Source organism: Pleurodeles waltl, chromosome 4_2 (genome assembly GCF_031143425.1).
Source record: "Pleurodeles waltl isolate 20211129_DDA chromosome 4_2, aPleWal1.hap1.20221129, whole genome shotgun sequence".
NCBI lineage: Eukaryota > Metazoa > Chordata > Amphibia > Caudata > Salamandridae > Pleurodeles > Pleurodeles waltl.
This window is the reverse complement of record NC_090443.1, coordinates 255,831,756-255,843,593: the sequence shown is the minus strand read 5'-3', so window position 1 is coordinate 255,843,593 and position 11,838 is coordinate 255,831,756. Positions and strand designations below refer to the sequence as shown.

Sequence of the window (11,838 nt, the reverse complement as noted above, 5' to 3'; positions counted from 1 at the left end):
CCTTGCCCTTTAGCTTATGCTTTCTGTGCTCATTGCCATCATGTCCAGCCACCAATTACTGCTGGCCTTTTTCTTCCAGATGAAGTGGTGTTATGCACCCTGATGCTAGAGGACTTAAACCAGAACTCTGTCCCATCAATACTCGTTTACTAGCACTTCCACTGATTCATTTTTTGGGGAAAAATTCAATTTTTCCTCATGCAACATAGCCATAAAAGAGGACCCCTATTTAAAAAACACTAATTAAAAAAGTTGTGAGGTAGTGGAAAATTCCCGAGATGACCAGCCTGAGGTGACTAGAAAGCCCATGGTAATAGTGTGTCTATTCAGCTAAAGGTGGAAGAAAGCTGTGCAGTATCTCAGCCATTGAGGGCTTATAGTAGTTGAAGCCTCAGACCTCCTGCACCAAACATAAAAAATACCTGTGCTGTCCATCAGTGTAAACAACAGCACTGACACAGTCTTTCCAGTGAAGCAGGAGACCACCAAGCACAAAAGCATGGCATTTTGTTTCTCAATGTTTATAAATCCATCTAGATTGAATTGATCTATGTAACATATTTGGCTATCACAGATTGAAATTTGTAAAAAATTAAGGTACAATTTGTAGGCCCTGGTAGTGTATTCATTGCCGCACCATTAACATGAGTGGTTCCAGCTCAATCACAAACAACAGTGGGAACAGCGGGCAGCACTGCCAGTTGCTGCATTCCATAACACACGCCTTTGAAATCACCTGGCTCGTCCTGACCATTGCCTGTGGCTGGGAGTACAGGAGTTTGGCTGACCTGACGAAGGGCACTCTGAACCCCATCCCCTAAAGCACAGAGTGCAAAAAATCCACCCGTAGGAAACTGAACACCTTACGTATGTCCCCTGAGAGGGCCCTAGCACAAACCTACTCTCTGAGTCTACTACTGATCCATGGAGTTGAAGCGGTACCCCCGGTTTAATCCAGTTAAAAGCCCTCTTTGCAAAGGCAGAGTAAACTGTATACTATAGATGGCCCCTCCACTGCCTCTTCAGTACCCTACCCTCAGCAGTTGTTAAATTAGTCTCCTGCAAAAAAGTGATCCGTGCCCCTCTCTGCCTCAAATACTTCAGAACATTATAGCACTTAGAGGGTGACACCAGCCCTGTACGTTCCAGGTTACTTGTTAGGGGTGATCAGCCATAGACTAGCAGCCAAGGGACAAGCACTATCACTGGAGTAATCCCCTTGCTCTCTCCGGTATCCCGCCACTCAACAACCACACCTGCAAATAACACAGCACACACAGCAAAAACAAACAATGAAAAACCCCTACCTGAAGCCCAAGCCCCACCCATAACCACCCCCGGCTGAAACTTGTACACATTCTGTCCAAACATTTAGAAAGAGGCAACGTGTCTAACAAACAGAGCCTTACCTCCGTGGCCAACCCAGTCAATATCAAAAATATTGAGAGGGACCAGAACCAGCCAAACCAAAAAGGCAGCAAAGTCCATAAAGCTCTGAAACAGGCTGTGGATAAGCAAGCCCAAGCTCACACTCAGGACCCCCAAACCAACAGTAAATACAGTTTCAACAAATAGTCTGAAGACTATAACCTGAGCTCCACACCACTGCAAATGGGATACACCAGAGGGTCAAGCGATGTCATCCACTGAGCCTGGAGTGTCCTCCTGCAGGACATTACCAAATCTAGAAATAACAGTCTCCTGAGCTTGATGTGAAGCCCCTCCAATAATGAACCTCTCAGTGCAGGCCAGTCCACCAGAGCGCATAGAGGACATCACCTCCACTACCCTTGTGTGTTCCTCCGCCACCTGTTGCTTAGTCATCTGGGTGGGTTCCCAGTATTTGGATGGGCCCACGTCTTCAGTGCATAAATAGGAGAGGTTCCAGAGGATCTGGATGTGTGGATCCTGTGTCATAACTCACCACCAAGTCCATGCTGCATAAGGGTCAACAAAACAAATTGTGCTTTGTCCTCCACCTGTACTCTCAGGCAAACCAGGAATAGCAAGGCATACAACAATCCTAGTTCTCCAAGGCAGCACCTGGAGGACTGGAAGGAGGCATGTCGTGTCTGTACCTGGAAGATAAAGTCAGGCTAGAGTGACACTCTTGCGTTCTCTTCCACAAAGCGACCATGCCGACAGGCCTGCCGGAGAGGAAATCTCTATCACAGAAGTGGAGGAGAAGGCAACCACCGGTCTGGTTGGTGCCCCAGGGTAACGGTGTGAAGCCAGGGCCCTGTACAGACAGTCCAATGTGTAGAAATGCTTGGAATCCACAGTAGGAGGATCCCTCTCTCCAGTGCCCTCTCTTGAAAGGCACGAGTGGGGTTCCATCTTTGTGGCACCTTGTGTGGCCCATTATCCAACAAGACGAGCGGGAGGTGGGCAAAATTAATCTGGAAACTGGTAAGTCCAACAACTGAAATGCACGCCACCAAGGTCCAGGAATGCACTGCCTGAATCACTCTCCAAGACACTCCCAGACCACTCCAGTGGTGTCTGCGTTCTGTAGCAAGTATGGTGTCCCCATCCACCACCACAGGTGTCCATTGCGAGTGATGCAGTTATAAATCCCAGGGCACCATGGGGGTCAAACCACCAGCCTCATGGCCACGGCATATGGTCACCCACTGTCACTGAGGTACCCCAAGTCCAGGAGAAGTACCATCTCAGGGCAATCCAGTCATTAATTTGGAGGCCCCAGTTAGCCCATCAGTGCACCAAAGATCTGTGCCAGGGACATTCAATGAGCCCAGCCCCCCTGGGGCCCAGTGTGGTGTGGGAGCATGCTTTGTCAGTCTCAGAGGCCCCACTGACATACAGCAAACTGTCCCCACACTGCCTGAGAGCTTGCAGGAGTAAATCTCATTTCTGCAGCCAAAATGCCCTTGCCGCAAATGGGAGGACAGAGGGGCCCTTCATCCCAGACTGACTCCTGATGCAGCGCTACTCCCCTGGTGCCCAGCATTGGGCAGGCTTATCTGATCTGGCTTCTGCCAACTCATCAGGGTTAGCCAATACTTTAAAGGAGAGCCACGCTGAATGCCTTTGTGAGGCTGGCAGTCCATACAGAACTATAGGGCTACCATCTTGGGTGTGGCCTTCAAAATGCAGGTGCTTGCTTCTCCCAGGACACACACTCAAGTTGGACTGAGATCTGTTCTGGCCCCCGCGACTTCACCAAGGGGGGCCTAGAATTCCAGTTAGCAGCCATCTTGAGCATGGTGTCCAAAGCATGGGCGCTGGCTTCCCCAGGGGCCTGTATGCAGGCCGGGCTCAGATTCACCTTCTGACAGCTGCTGGAGCACCTCCAGGCCTCTGAGACTGGCACAGAAGCAGTTGAAGTCCGGGGCTGATGCCTGGGGCCACAGGGATAGCAAGGAGTTTCTGGTCTGACCTGCTTACTCAATAGCGCTAGCTCCAACCCCATCCCCACCATCCTTGTTTATGAAAATGTGGAAATGTACTCAAATTCAGATGGGGTTAAGTGTTTCCTCCCCACCAATCATTGTAGGTTAAAACCACATTCCACGAAGAGTCTACATTATTGGTTGCAGTTGTGGCAAAATATATGTGGGCAGTACGATCAGGCCCTTGAAACTCCGGATACCAGAACACATCCGAGTCATAAAAAACAAGGATGTCAGGTACCCACTGGCACTCCATATGTTGGACACACACCCTAAGGATTGCAGGGTCTGGTTCAATGGGGTGGACTTAGTACCACCAAACGTAAGAGGCGGCGATAGAGAATTGACCCTACGGCGCAAAGAGGCAGCATGGATTTGCCACCTCAGAGCCATGGATATGGGTCTTAATACCAATCATGAGTTTCACTGCTTCCTATAGCTATTGGCATGGTACTCATGTGTAAAGGTTTATTGCCACTTTTATATTCTTCTAGATGGGTATCCTTCCTTTCCATTATCTTTAATGTGTTTCTTTTCTGTTGGTTAGATTTTATACTTTGGTCTGTTATACAACATAGGTTATTGGCGTTTGCAAATAGTTGCCATATTTGTTATAGTTGTGTATTTATGTTTGGATGTATTATTTTGTGGTTGGATTTCTGAGTTTGCAAATATATTGGTGGTTTTGAGAAATCCATTCATATTCTCACTAGCAATGAGTTAGGTCCTGTGTATAACTAGGCCATGTGGATTAGTTTTTAGATTTCCCCTTTTTTTCTGCCTCACATAAATAATAAAACGACTGTTGCTCTTGTAAATACACCAAACGGGCATGATTTTCTCAGCGCAATATGTGCATATTTTATACTAATTAGGAAACGATAATCTGGGTTTAAACTAGCTCATGTTGGCTAGGCATTGTATTCCCAGCTGGTCAGTATATAATATAGGTTTATGCTTGTTCTCCGTTTATGTGAGACTAATATACCACCCTTTCTTGTATCCCTGTGCGCAACAGACTGTCACTTGCTTTGTTCATATTAGAGTCTACAAAATGACCGCCACATTCAGCATGCCGGTGTGCCGATGTTTACAGGCATTCTGGTTGCCAGGACAACATATGCGCCATTAAGCCAATCAGCAAGCAACGACTATGTTAAATCTAGGGTGCTGAGGCGTGCTTGGATTCACTTGCCGCTTCGGTGTGAGGAATTCGACGTGCTCCTCTACGGACGAAAAACAGTACAGGTGAGAGGTAGCCGCCGCTTGTAAAAGTATGGCCCTTTGGTATTTTTGTGGTAAATCTTGTTTGAAGGGATATTGACAGTAGTCACTATTGTGAAGTATTTTGTAAGGAAAGGTTGTGAGCATTTGTTGCTCTGGGTGAGTGTGTATATTTTAATGGCACACACTAGTGGTGTGCCATGTGAGCATATTCAGTTTGTGCAATAATTTTTTTCGTTGTTTCCACTTGGTATTAGTTTTCGTTTCTGTATTATTTTGTGACAGGTTGGCCTATTCTTGATTTACATCGGAGCACTTCTATCTCGATATTTATTAGAGATGACAAGCTTGAACACCTTATACATATGAGGTATGAAGTTTACATAATATGGATGAACTTGTTATATATATATATATATATATATATATATATATATATATATATATATATTTATTTATTTATTTTATGTTATGGATTAATTTATATTATGTTAGTAGGATTGGGATGCAGGTTAAACTAGGTATGGAATTAATATCAACCTTTATGGAATATTTGATTGTTGATGAATTTGCTAATTTATTATTTTTAGGGTGGTATGTAGTCAGTGTTTAAGGTTTTTTTATATGTTTTTGTTAAATGTATGTATATAAATTGTTTGTTTGTTGGAATGGTTAGTGTTTATGTAGGATTTGTCTTCTTTGTATCCAGATATGGACATATTTATAATTAGATATGTGGGGAAGATGTAAATTTTGCTCTCCCCATTATAGATGCATTCTGCACATATGTTTTTTTTTTTGCAGCTGTGTATTGAATGTTCATGTCTTCTGCCATTTTCTTTTCTTTTTTCTTCTCTTATTCTCTGCCTGTATATTATTGTTAAGTGATTATGTGTTAGTTGCGCTACACGGGTAGGGGGGTTTTATTCACTATTTTTAACATTGTTGTAAAGAGACTATATATTTTTTTCTACTATTTCATACATTTTAGATGGTATTGAGGATATTATTCTTATTGTATTGCAGCCCTGAAGAAGTCCTATGTTTAGGATGAAACGCGTTGGCTGTTGCTTATATGATCTATTCCTTGAGTGAAGTTGAATAAAATGAAGACAACAAAATGAACTAAAGTGACGCTACATGATGTCTGGACTTTTTTGATATATTAATACTATTGGTGCACTATCAAAATATTTGACATTTTGTAATCCCTTTGAGTCTGGCACCTTGGCAGCAGGTGCCATGATGAGTGCACATATGGAATGAGAATGATTTATATATACATATTCTGTTTGAAAAATTAGGATTCTATCTATAGGATCATAGGTGATAGGGGTAGGTGCAGTGTTCATAGCTGACCCGCTGCCACCAGTGTATCAGTTTCACATTCCAGGGAGAGGAAATTTGTAGAATTCTGGACCAAGAGAAACAAAGAAAAAGGTGCATGGTGTACCACAACATGAACATGAAAAGTCTGAATAGAAATTTTGATTCATTTTTACAATGATACATCAGTCTATAAGTTTGTGCCAACGGTAGGAGATTTAATATAAGAAATATAAAGGTGAGGAGTAGAACCTTGACTGGCTGAAGAAAGAGAATCATGTTTAGTGTTTGTCACAGTTTATTTTATAGTGGTATTTTACAACTTGTGTTTTACCATGAATGGCTTTATGTAGCCTACCACTACAATGAAATTCTTTATACTGCATTGTTTTTTAACATTATGTTGTAGTTGGGTTCTGCCCATTTAGTACACCCAGATTGTTTTGCCTTTTGGATTACATAGTTTGGGACTTTTTACAGTGGGTGAGACTTATTACTTGTGTCTCACCCAGGGAATTCTCATGGCAAACGGACTGCGGGTGCTTGCCAGCAGTTCCTGTCTTTTAAATAAAGGCTGTTGTGATACAGCTATAATAAGGGGCACTTGGTTGGTTACAGGTAGAAATGTGTGCACAGGTGTGTGCGGGCTGCACATGTGAGACTAGTATCTGTACCATTCATGGGTCATCTGGAATTGTCATATTCCTCTCTCTCAGCTCAGGATCAGAGTGCAGGCCTGTTGTCCACCCACTGGGCCAATTAATTACATGTCTTTCCAGCAGCACCAGTAGCAGGAACATAGGCCACCCCACACAAAAGGAGTAATTTAAAAAAGTGTTTTCCCTATCTCAGGAACAGGAAAGAAATGGAATGAAAATCTGCTTTTGTTAATTATTTGTCACACCGCAGCAGGGGTGGGCACAGCCAAGCCCCATGGAGCAGAAGGGGAAGTCTAGAAAACTTGAACTTGAAGAGGGGGCTCCTCTTTGAAGGTTTGGTAGGAAATGCCCTGGCAGCGATGTCAGCTAAGGGCAGAGCTTTGACCTAAAGAGCAGATGTTATCAGTGATTCCTGGATGTTGCTATCTTGAACTGTCCCAGGATGCTGTGCAGGAGTGTTGGATCAGTGGTGGAGAGGTGATATGGTACCCTAGGATTGGCCAGCTTCTAGAACATTTCACCCTCTTTAAAAAGACTTGCACAAGGGAGAGAAAGGGTTGTTGGTGTTTTGTGCTCTTCTCTGCTGGACCGTGGGACTGTGACAGTCATGGACAACTGGAAAGAGAAGCTGCCTGGTGCTAAAAATGACTCAAGACTCTGCTCTCAGCTCCCAGTGAGGCTGGCCCCTTATATTCCATGAAAAAGTGTTAGGGGGAAGATCTCCACTTCTTCACCCAGAAACAAAGACCAGGAGGCGAGCTGGAGCAGGGAGTCAGTGCAACCAGTTCCATGTAAGGTGCACTGCTTTATAGGCAAGGAGGCCTGCTGGAAGTGCCTCTGGTGGCTACTGCTCACAACCAGGAGTAAACCAAGCCAAGGATTGTCCATATTTGCCCAACGTGTCTCGAGTTATGGCCATTTTAAGGTTGGTGACATTAGACTCCTCTGGTGAAGCATGGAGCTCTGCTGATTTTTCTAAAATTACCCTCAGAGTATGTCAGGGCCCCAGGTTGGTACTATAGTGATTTTTTTTTCTGGGATAGTGCCTGCATCTGGCACCCTCCCCAGCCTCTTTATTGGCTCAGTGACCCCATCTCTTGAGCCATATACCCCGTAAAGGCAGCTAGGATCCAATTCCCAAACCTCTGAAGTGAAGGAGACAAGGGTGCCCCTGCCGTACCCCTATCCTCTTCCAGTGATGGTGTGCTCATCTACCTCCCATCCCCTCCCCATGTCCGTGTTTGGCGGAAGAGGGGTGGCCACCAGAGAGCAACACCCTACCCTCAATAAGCAGGCAAGGAGAACACAGCTGTCGCTCTCACTCTGGCAACAAGGAGTGCTGGCTGGGTGGGAAACTGGCTGGGGCACCCAGGAATGGGCTGTCACCCAACATCAGAAGCAATCAGGTGTTCAGTGAGCACAGACATCCTGATTAAAAGACAGAAAAAAGGAAATGAAAAGAAAAGCTTTGTCGCTTTCCCCAGTACAGATCGAGAGTTGCTACTAAAATATTCACTGCTTTTCGCATAATGCCCTGCGTAGTTCTACAGCGGAATTGTATGTGGCTTCAAAGTGTCTAAAGAATAGATATGGAGTACAGCACAATCTGTGGCCTGAAAGGAGCTTCCTTTAGGGGATGTTTTAATGACTGCATTTTATATGGTCTGAAAGTATATAAGAATCACAGAAACATGTTGCGTTAATTTAAAAACGTTTTATTAAAACAATAATGCTGACAGTGATTGTTGATCAAGGTCAATATGCTTTATTCACATAATAATGTTCTTTATCCATAGTTGTTATTGATAATTGCACTTGTGTAAAAAATGATAAGTTTAAAAAAAAAGTAATTTGTTGCTTTTGTAATATGGTAAACCGTTGATAAAGTCAATAGGCCTGTCTCATCTAAAGTGGTATCCCCATATACTGTGGTGTGTTGTCTGGTACAGGTGGGGGCACTAAAGTTTTGGGGTCATTACACTTGAGGGATCAAATGTGATTTCACTGTTATCTAAGGTATTTTCAATACGCTTTATGTATGTATTTTTAGTTGAGTGCATAGTATTTAGTAGAGTGTATAATAAATGCAATTTTCTTTTTCTAAAGAAAAAAGCTTTGACTGGACAATCATATATCGAGTGCTAATATTGTGTGCCTGTGAATTGTGATTACTAGCCCACATGATCTGATTTAAGTAGTCCTTGGTCTGCTCTGCTGCGTTACCCCGAGTGAGGCAATTGGGGTGCTTGGTTCTGGGTAAGGGAAAATTGCAGACCTATTATTTTCATAGGCCTACAATTCACCACAACTAATAACACAATTTCCTACATATTACATAATAATTTGCATTTTGACTTTTAATATCTAGTTTTCAATATGCATCTTTTATGTTAAATGAGGAAATACAACTACTACTGCTCCTACTAATAATAATACTACTACTACTAATAATAATAATAATATGTATTATTATTAGTATTAATATTATTATTATGAGTAGTAGTGGTAGTAGTAGTAACCCCTTAGCTACTGGGCCTTTTCCCCTCAGTGCTGAGCTTTTTTAGCTATTTGGGGTAGTTCGTGCTTAGGGCACCATAACTATTTTTCCACATAAGGTATTCACACCAAAATGCATTATTTTCTCCCAACATCTAAAGGTAACATCTAATTCTAAAGGTAACCAGGGTCTGTTGGATCCCTGGAGGGGACCACGAAACTAGCCAAAGAAAACAACATTTTGAGTTTTTTGTGAAAAATAGGGCTCCAGATTTTCTTTCCTAAAAATATCATCCACAAACGGTTTGCTGTACTAAAGTCCCCATCTTTCCAGCGTTTGCTTTCAGGAACATGCAGAGCTGATTCAAAAAACATAATTCTGTACCACAGTTTTTGTATTTTTCTAGGAGGTAGCCTATTTTTCTTATTTTTGTGCTTTCAACCTACTTCCAATTTAAGGTGGAACCACTGTGAAACCCATGGGTGATCAAGAAAAGCTATAGATTTCTGTAAGGTAGACACATTTCTGAATTTAGCAAAAGGTCATATGTGTGGATCCCTCAAGGTTTTCCCAAAGAAAATAACTGTAGAAATGAAGAAATATTGAAAATAGGTAGGAAAAATGAGGGGTTCTGACTGTATTCTCACCTATAAATGTTTGATCATGGTGGCTGATTTACAAACACGAGACACCATTAAGTATGCTAGAGTCTTCTGGTTGTGGGTATATATAGGCTTTGTAGGCAGTCCAAGAACCCAAGGTACCCAGAGCCAACAACTGAGCTGCACCGTACAAGGGTTTTTGATTGAGAACCAAGAATAGACCAATTCTTATTGCGAAATAGGCAAAGTGAAAAAGTGAGTTTCAAGGAAACTATGTATTTCTGAAATGAGCACAGGAGATGGAGTTTAGGAGTAGTTGTTATTTGCTGTTCTCTGAATTTGTGGGTACCTGTGCCAGTGTATGATTTAGAGGGTATCTTTTCAAAATCGTATCTTTGCTATACACTGCCTTACATTTGAAAGGCACAAGTGTAGCCTGCCACACAAGTGGGGTAGCATTTTTATCAGCACAAGTGGGGTAATGCAGAGGGGTTGAAATTTAGTTGATTCCTGTGGATTCCTGAACTTTCCATCACAGAAAATGCAAGGTAAATGTGTGATTCCAGGCAGAATTTGAGGTTTGTAGAGCATTGTGAGTAGAAAAGACTTGTGGGATCCACACAAGGCAGGCCACCCCAGACTCCCTTTAATTCTCTTGTTTTAAAAAAAAATCCGTAGTTTGTAGTTTTGCATTGGTGGCACCACATCACGGCCCCAAATACTGCACCTAACCCTATTGCTTATCTCTCAACATAGCAATTTAAGGACTGTTGTGTTCTTTTCTCTTGGGCTATCCACACAGGTGGGATACCGTTCTTATTAGTAGACATGAGAGAATTCAGGGTGGTAGGAAACCTGTGGCTCCATGCAGATTCTATGTCTTTCACTCACAGATATTGATGAAAATGTACGTTTGTTATAAAAGTTTGATGTTTGCAAGGGCTTTGGAGTAATATTATTTGTTGAGAGACAAGCAAGTCATCCACCATTGGACTTCCCTGGTTATCTAGTTTTAAAAAATGTGAAGGTTTGCCTATTTGCTGGCTGAGCTGGGGCCCAAAATCCACAGCTACACAGAATGAGAAAAAAGGAGTTCTTAGTAAAATGCATTTTATCGCAACAGACATTAATCTGGCACTCATTTTTTAAAGTTAATCCACCACTTACACTGGTTAACTTTTGCACCTCCAGAAATGATTGCTTCAAAGAACAAGCAGTTATCAAAGTATCTGAATAATGAAACCAAGACTTCTGAAGGTGAGCCATAAAGCCACATCAAGGCACCAACCACTTTATGGTGCATTCACACACCATTCACACACCACACACAGTACTTTTGTACTGTAGGCTACAAGTCTAACCCAACCGATCAGTTTTCTCACACCAACATACCACTGGCATGCAAGGGACCACCACTTTCACACGCCACAGAACAGAATCCGTTTGACTATATTTTTTGCCCTGTTAAGCAACTGCTGCCTTATTTCGGAACATTACCGAATGCATACCTAGTGAAACTTTATTAATTGCTCCCATGATAGACACATGAGGCTCAGGAAGACGTGTGTTACACGTGTCTTTATCGCACTCACGGTGTAAATCCAACTCCTTCCAATTTGTGGATACAAGCTGGGGGTGTCTTAGTATGCCCTCTGAGGCCTCATTTCTCAACCTGAGCAGCATTTCAACCACTGAAACTAAGGCAAACAAGCTAGGGAATACTGCCTAAGTTCCCTAAAGTAATAAGCTAAATAAATGTCCTGTTTGACTCATTCATAGATACTTCTGCTTTTGCTCTGAACGTGTGTAAACTCAATAAGTGAAATCTAGCATACTCAATAATATTGAAAAAGGGTACAGGACACAATAGCTTGAATGATGATTGTTTTCACCTCTAAAGAACCAAAAACAATCATCATGCAAGATATTGTGTACTGTACCTGTTTCAATAACATAGGTTCTGATATGAGTTACTAATTCATTTTGCACACTTCAAAACAAGCAGATATGTTAGTTAATAAGTGGCACAGGACATTTTTGTGACTTATTACACTTACTCTGGTTCTCTCGGGCAATCATGGTGGTCCTTGTGTAATATACATATGTTCCCTAGACAA

At 42.5% G+C, this 11,838-nt stretch overlaps 1 long non-coding RNA gene across 1 annotated transcript; it reads left to right on the top strand.

Moving 5' to 3' along the window:
* The first annotated feature begins 4,561 nt into the window (after positions 1 to 4,561).
* On the top strand, positions 4,562 to 8,724 carry LOC138294118 (uncharacterized). Its single transcript, XR_011203201.1, has 3 exons — positions 4,562 to 4,661; positions 4,923 to 5,007; positions 5,664 to 8,724. It is a non-coding gene; the product is annotated as an uncharacterized lncRNA (long non-coding RNA).
* Positions 8,725 to 11,838: the final 3,114 nt, after the last annotated feature.